Source organism: Callospermophilus lateralis, chromosome 14 (genome assembly GCF_048772815.1).
Source record: "Callospermophilus lateralis isolate mCalLat2 chromosome 14, mCalLat2.hap1, whole genome shotgun sequence".
NCBI lineage: Eukaryota > Metazoa > Chordata > Mammalia > Rodentia > Sciuridae > Callospermophilus > Callospermophilus lateralis.
In genome coordinates this window covers 13,762,443-13,769,119 of record NC_135318.1, presented here as the reverse complement: position 1 = coordinate 13,769,119, position 6,677 = coordinate 13,762,443, and positions in this window count along the sequence as shown.

Genomic DNA, 6,677 nt, shown 5'->3' with positions numbered 1-6,677 from the left:
GAGTTCCTAGGTGGTTCATCAGTCCCTCCCCAGGGCCTTTGGCTATTCTGTCCATTCCGTACAAAAACATTTATTTCATTTTAATTTTTTGATAGACACGTAATATTTGTGCACACTCCGGAGGCACAGCGTGGCGATTGATTCATGTATGTATCCTGGGTAGTGATCAACTCCAATCCAGCACCTTAAGCTTTCATTGTTTCCTATGGTGAGTATTTAAGATCCTTTCTTCTAATTATGTCGAGGTATTCAATGCACTATTGCTAACTCCTTCCATACTACTGGGCCATAGAATGCCAGCAATTACTCTCTAGCTAACTGTAAACTTTACCTGATGGTTCACTTCTCCCTTCCCCTCTACTCTTTCTCATCCTAGCCTCTCCTAATTACTATTCTGTTTCTATAAGATCAACTGTTTTATATTCCACATGTAAGTGAGGCCATGTGCTGTCTTTCTGTATCTGACTTATTTCACTTAACATAATGGCCTTCAGGTCCACCCAGGTTATCACAAATGATATTATTTCATGCTTTTTTATGGCTGAGTAATATTCCAAGAAAGAAACTTAAGACAGGCCACATTGCCCATGCTTCTAGCTCATGCTAAACTATAAAATGAAGGATTTTTTTTAAACTCCCAAATCCTCTCTTCTAGTGACTATGCAAGTTTGATTTATTCTTCAATATTTTGCTTCTTTTCTTTTTTAAGATTTCAGAAGAAAGCTTTTCCCCCTATTGGCTGTCTAATTGGGATAATCTTTATTGTAAAGCAATTGGTTAAAAAATCATCATTTGCCATATCTTGTTTCTGTGGCTAACATTTTCTTTTCTTTTGAAACTACAGAGTCAAAGCAAACACTGAAATAAATCAAGTGCCAAGAAAGATTAAAAAACCTGCAAATTCCATCTTCTATTTTCATTGTTTTTGCCACAGTGAACCTCATTATTCCTATCAATTATTTTAATGATCAAACAATATACCAATTCACTAACAAAAATGGGTGAAAGCATGTTCTCGAGTTAGAGTTCCATACAGCTTTTATTTTTATAAAGGGTTCATCTACTGAAAATGCTTGCAAAGCCATCCTTCCGGAAGCTTGTGTCCAGCTCCCTTTCACCACCCCCACGTTTGTTGACCATTGTCTGCTCACTCAAGCTCCAGTTTTCATAGTTTGACTTTGACTCACTGGATTTGGGGATTTCTTCTATTCCTCTCTTGCTTCTTTGGAACTTACATGTAATTTTCAACTTGGCAGATGTTGGCATGTGCCATTTCCCAAGGTCAAGACTCACTTCTCCAGCCCTGCCCAGCAGAGACACTATCTTTTGAGGCTTCTCCTGCAGGATGAGTCCTGAGCTGGGTGCCCCGCCGTGAGGCCTAGACTAGTCTAACTGTCCATCGGGAGCTGACTGAGGGGGCCTTCTGGGGGCTCTCAGGATTAATGCCTGAACTTAATATTGCTCCTGGTCTTATGTGGGAAGTCTACCCACATGCCAAGAAGCAGACTTCTTTTTTTTTTAAATTTAATTTTTATTTTAAAAATATTTGTTCTAATTAGTTACACATGATAGCAGAATGCATTTCAACTCATTGTACAAAAATGGAGCACAACATATAATTTCTCTGTTTGTACAAGAGGCAGAGCCACACCGTTTGAGCAATCGTACATGCACATAGGGTAATACTGTCTGCCCCATTCCACCATCTTTCCCTCCCCCATACCACCTCCCCTCCCCTCACTTCCCCCTGAAGCAGGCTTCTTATCAATGATACACAGAGCCCAATTTTTAGGCCATTTAGATACAAAACTTTGCACTCTTGGAATAAAGCATCTTTAGTGGAAGCACGTAGCTCCTGACTGTGTCACAGTGCATTGTGCTAGTGGCTCTGTGTGCATTTTGCATTATTGTCTTGTTTTTTCCTTGATTGAAATGGAACAACGATGGCAAAGGACTCTTTAGAGGACACTTCTGATGAGACTGGCAAGATTTGCTTTTTATAAGGGAAATTTAAAATACTTCCAAAGTATTTGCCACCGGGGCTGATTACACCTAACAGCTCTGATGCCTTTGGAAGTACTGAAGGATTCTGTGCACCTGAGTGAGAGACTGACACTTTGAATGGAGCCAGGATGGAGATGTCTGTGAATTTCAGGGCAGCTCTGTCTTTGAGGAGATCAAAGAATGCCTAAGAAGAAAGGGCATGATATGCGCAAGACCACTGAAGATATTTGGCCTCATATGGCTGTGTATAACACAGACCATCAGAGCCCAGGAGATCTGGGCCACGTGTGACATGTGCTTCTTCAGGTCCTCGCGTGGGTGCACGTCTCGTGTGTGCAATCTCTGTCTTCAAGTTTTCTGCTTCTGTCACAAGAAGCAGGGATTCCACCCTCTGCAGAGGGAGCGTATGATGAGGGTTTATTATAGGACATCAACGGGGCAATCAAACAATAGGAGCTCATGATATTTAACCATGTGACTCAAGCTTCTATTAGGATAATAATAGTACTCACTGGTATTTAATTTAAAAAAGGAAATCCACACACAGTGTGTGGCTCAGCAGACAGTGCACATTAGGTCCTCAATACATGCTATTTTTATTACCAATAATTTTCAATTTCCCCTAAGTTTCTCTGGCTGTGGGCTCCCATAGCTTCAATTCTATAGTCTCAGTCACTCTCTCGACTTCAGAGGTTTTGAACTCCTCCAGTTGCATCTCTTATTGCCCTCGGCCTGATTTCCAAACAATGTTCCTACAGAGCATCTGATTGTCTTGATTTGTGTTTTGGGGTTGTCCCATGTCGTATGTGACTAGTCATTCTATCAGCAGCTTGCACTGGGTCTAGGCCCTCCTCTGGGCTGACCATCAGGGACTGTCTTCAGGTTAAAAACATGTGAATATGTGAAACGTCTCCATTGGAGAGTGATTTGGAAGGAAGGAACCAAAATGTCCCAAGGACTGTCAACTCGGTGAGTTTCTGAGGGCACAGGGAGGGGATGGGCTACAGAAGGATCAGGGGCAGCACCAGCAACACTGGATGGGGAAACAGGTTCACAGACAAAGAGACCCTGGAGGAGGGCCATGGGTGTCCTGCAGGGAAATGGCAACAAATGTGGAAGAGTCCATGTCCTCACAATATGCCATGGGAGGCGAGGGTCAGTGGTGTGTGGGAAGGAGTGGACCCTGAGAAGCTCATGACTTGCTACCACTAGGGAGTGGGAAGGAGTGATTCACATCCAGCAAAGAGGTCACGAGGGGAAGAAATAGTTGACGCTCCTTCCATCCAGGAAGGCCTTCAGTCTGTGTGGCTGGGCCCAGCATGCCCACTGGGGCCAACAAGGTGGCTTGCAAAATACTGGACCCCTGAGTACATTGAGGTTGGAACCAAGATTCAGTTACAGCCCTGAGCACAGGGCTGTGTGAGGTGCCCGAGTTTCACCAATGTTGCTTTTTGAAGTGGAAAGGGACTAGTCCTCAGACAGAGTCACAGTTGGGGGGAGTTTCCCGGATGCTGCCCTGCACACCTGGCCTTGCCCTGCGTCCCTTGTCGGCCCCAGGTTTTATGTGGATTCCAGAGTGATCCTCCTAAACTTGCCCTCTTTGGGAGACTCTGTCGCTTCAAGTTCTCCAAAAGCTCCCTAGAACTCTGAGAAAAAAGTTCAGAGCTCTTGTCATGGTGTGAGACAAACTTCCAACCCAGGCTCATCCAAGTCCTAGTCCTTTCCTTGAGGTTCCCTAGACTGAACCACTAGCCTTTGCCCAGACAGACCAGGCACTTCCAAGACCCCCGTGTTGTATGGACTCAGCCCTGCTCTGCCTGGCCAGCTCAGTCACTTGTGGGAGTTAGATGTTAAGCTGCACAATAACTCCATCAGTCAGACTATTATTTCCATTTTACAGCTGAGAAAATTGAGGCTCAATCAGGTGAAAATGCTTCTCTGGTATACCAGAACTAGTAGAATCAGAGGCAGGACTTGAATCCAGGCAGCCCGATTCCAGAGCTGGACTCTTTGCCGCTATCCTATGTGGTCTTTCTCTCCTGCTTTTCCAGAGTGGCTCCTCTCACAGACCAGGTCAGATGACCCTTGTATGCCGTTTTCCGTGATTACTCTTTCTTACCACCACCCTCAGATGAGTCAATCCATGGGGCAGTTCACCGATAGCATTTAACACCTCTGATTTGGGTTCTTATTATGAAGCTTTTTGTTCTGGACTGAATGTTTGTACTTTCCTGGAACACATCCGTTGAAGCCCCCATCCCCACTGTGACTCCACTCGGAGTTAAAGCTTTTATGGAGGTAATTAAGGTTAAATGAGGTCTTAAGGGTGGGACTCAGATCCAGTGGAGACATCAGAGAATTTGCTCTCTTTCTCACCACGTGAACACACAGCAAGACAGTGGCTGTCTGCAAGTCAGGAAGAGAACCCTCTGCAGAAACCTACCCTTTGGGACATTGATCTGGGACTTTCAGCCTCCAGAACTGTGAGAAGATAAATATATGCTGTTCTAGCTTCCTCATTATCCTAATTCTAGCTCTTTCCTTGCTGAATGCATCTTCCTTCTGGAATGGGAGCTTCTAACTTGCAGGGATCATCTCTTCTCAGTCACCCTGAGTTTCCAACATCCAGCATGGTGCCCACTGACCAAATGCCTGGCGTGCAGAAGGCTCTGGGAAGAGCTGGTGGAATCATGCTTTATTGCATTCTCCCTGCCTGAGTCCCAGGATCCCACAGTTACAAGATGACCCAAAGCAACCTTCTCCTCTCCTGCCCTGTTCCCTGCCATGTACTCTGGCCCCTGGGGGACGCTGGAGGTGGAGCTGGCTCTTTTGCACTTAGCTTCCAATGACAGCTGATTTACTAGTGTCTTGCAGAGGGCCTGGCGGCCTGCTGTCTCCTCTGGCCCTCATAAAGTGGCCCCCTTTGCTTTGCTCTGAGCCAGCAGCCGCCCTGCTGACTGCTCGGGCAAAATTTATGACGAAGATTCATCAGATTAGGAGGGACAGGACATGGTCCTTCTTTCACTGTGTAGAGAATGTAGTCGAACAGCATTGCACGACCCTATGACTGTTGAGCAAATCCATGTGCTCATGATGGCATTTTCTTATTTAAGGAGTCATTTGGAAGCATTTTGATTTGACAAGAAATAACTTTTTCTTTTTTCTTTTTTTTTTTTTTTTTTTTTTTAGCTGAACATTAACTCTTCCAGGCTCCTCTTGGGCTCATGACTACTTCCTGTCATGCTTGGGAAGCTTTAGGTGGTGCCATTCCACAATTTCCTCGTATTCAGGACGTAAATGCAGCCTTGGTTGTTTGGCTGTTTGCTCCCCCTCCACTTCCTCTTCCAAGATGGAAGTTCTCTCACCCATTCCTGACAACCATTCCTTTCCTCTCTACTTGCTGAAGGTCTGTGAGAGGGAGCCCCAGTCACCCCTTTCTGTTACCAGATTGCATTGCTTCGGAGAAAATTCTTCAAAACTTGAAAAGTTTCTGCCTCTGCATCGTTTGCATTCATTGGTCTCTACTTTTACCATCTTAGACAGCAACTAAAGCAATAAAAGATCTGTCCCATCTTTCACACAGTGGCCTTTCACATATTTGAAGGAGCAATGGGTTTCATCCATCACTTATCAGTGGTAGAGCTGAGCACAGGACTACTGTATGCAGTTATTTAAAATTGTTTTCTGATTTTTAAACTTGTACATTTTGGATATACATGACAATAGAGCATATTTTGACATATCATACATACGTGGAGTATAACTTCCTATTCTTCTGGTTGGTACGAGATGAGCAGTTGCACTGGTTGTGTATTCAAAGTTACGTCTGGTTCATTCTACTGTCTTTCTTATTCCCATTCCCCCTCCCTTCCCTTCATTCCCCTTTGTTTAAGCCAGTGAACTTCTTATCCCCCACCCTCCGTGTGTCATTTTGCAGCTGTGGACTGATGTGTTCACAGAGACTCCAGCCTGTGCAATCACATGTGGACTGTCCTTCATGGATACTACTCGGTTCCTGCCCTTGGGGCACTGAGAGATTACTCAGATCTTTTGAATCTCCTTGCTCAGTTGAACCTCCTTGGTGCTTTTTCAACTGTTCCTCCTTAGACAGGACATTGGGTATGATTCACTGCCTTGCTTTCTCTTCCCTGGATCTGTTAAATGTGTCAGGATTATTTTGCTGGTGTGGTATCTTCAAGCATAGTCTTAATACACCAGAATGATTTGGGGTTATCTCTGGTTTGGAATTTGGACTGCTGTTGAAGCAGCTCTCAGAGACTTTTGCTAAGGTCTTGCTTTGGTGAGTGATTTTCCAGAGATCAACAAGACTTAGAGATCGTTGGAAAGGACTAAGGGAAGAGGTCAGTCACCTTTTAGCTACATCTGACATGGCTTAGAAGAAGAATCATCTGTCTTGCTGCATCTAGTGTAACCTGTCTTTGGGATTCCATTTCTCCATCTAATGCCGGCTTCCCTTATGAGATTGTATGCTTCTTCCTAGGAGGGGCTGCATTTTATTTTTATGCATCTTCAGCAACAGCAGAGTGCCTGGCCCAGGTAGCTTCTTAGTGAATGTGAAATGAGTGACATCTACTGTGCTCATGCTTATTGAATGGACATGGGGTGTGTGTGTGTGTGTGTGTGTGTGTGTGTGTAGATCATAATGGAGAAGA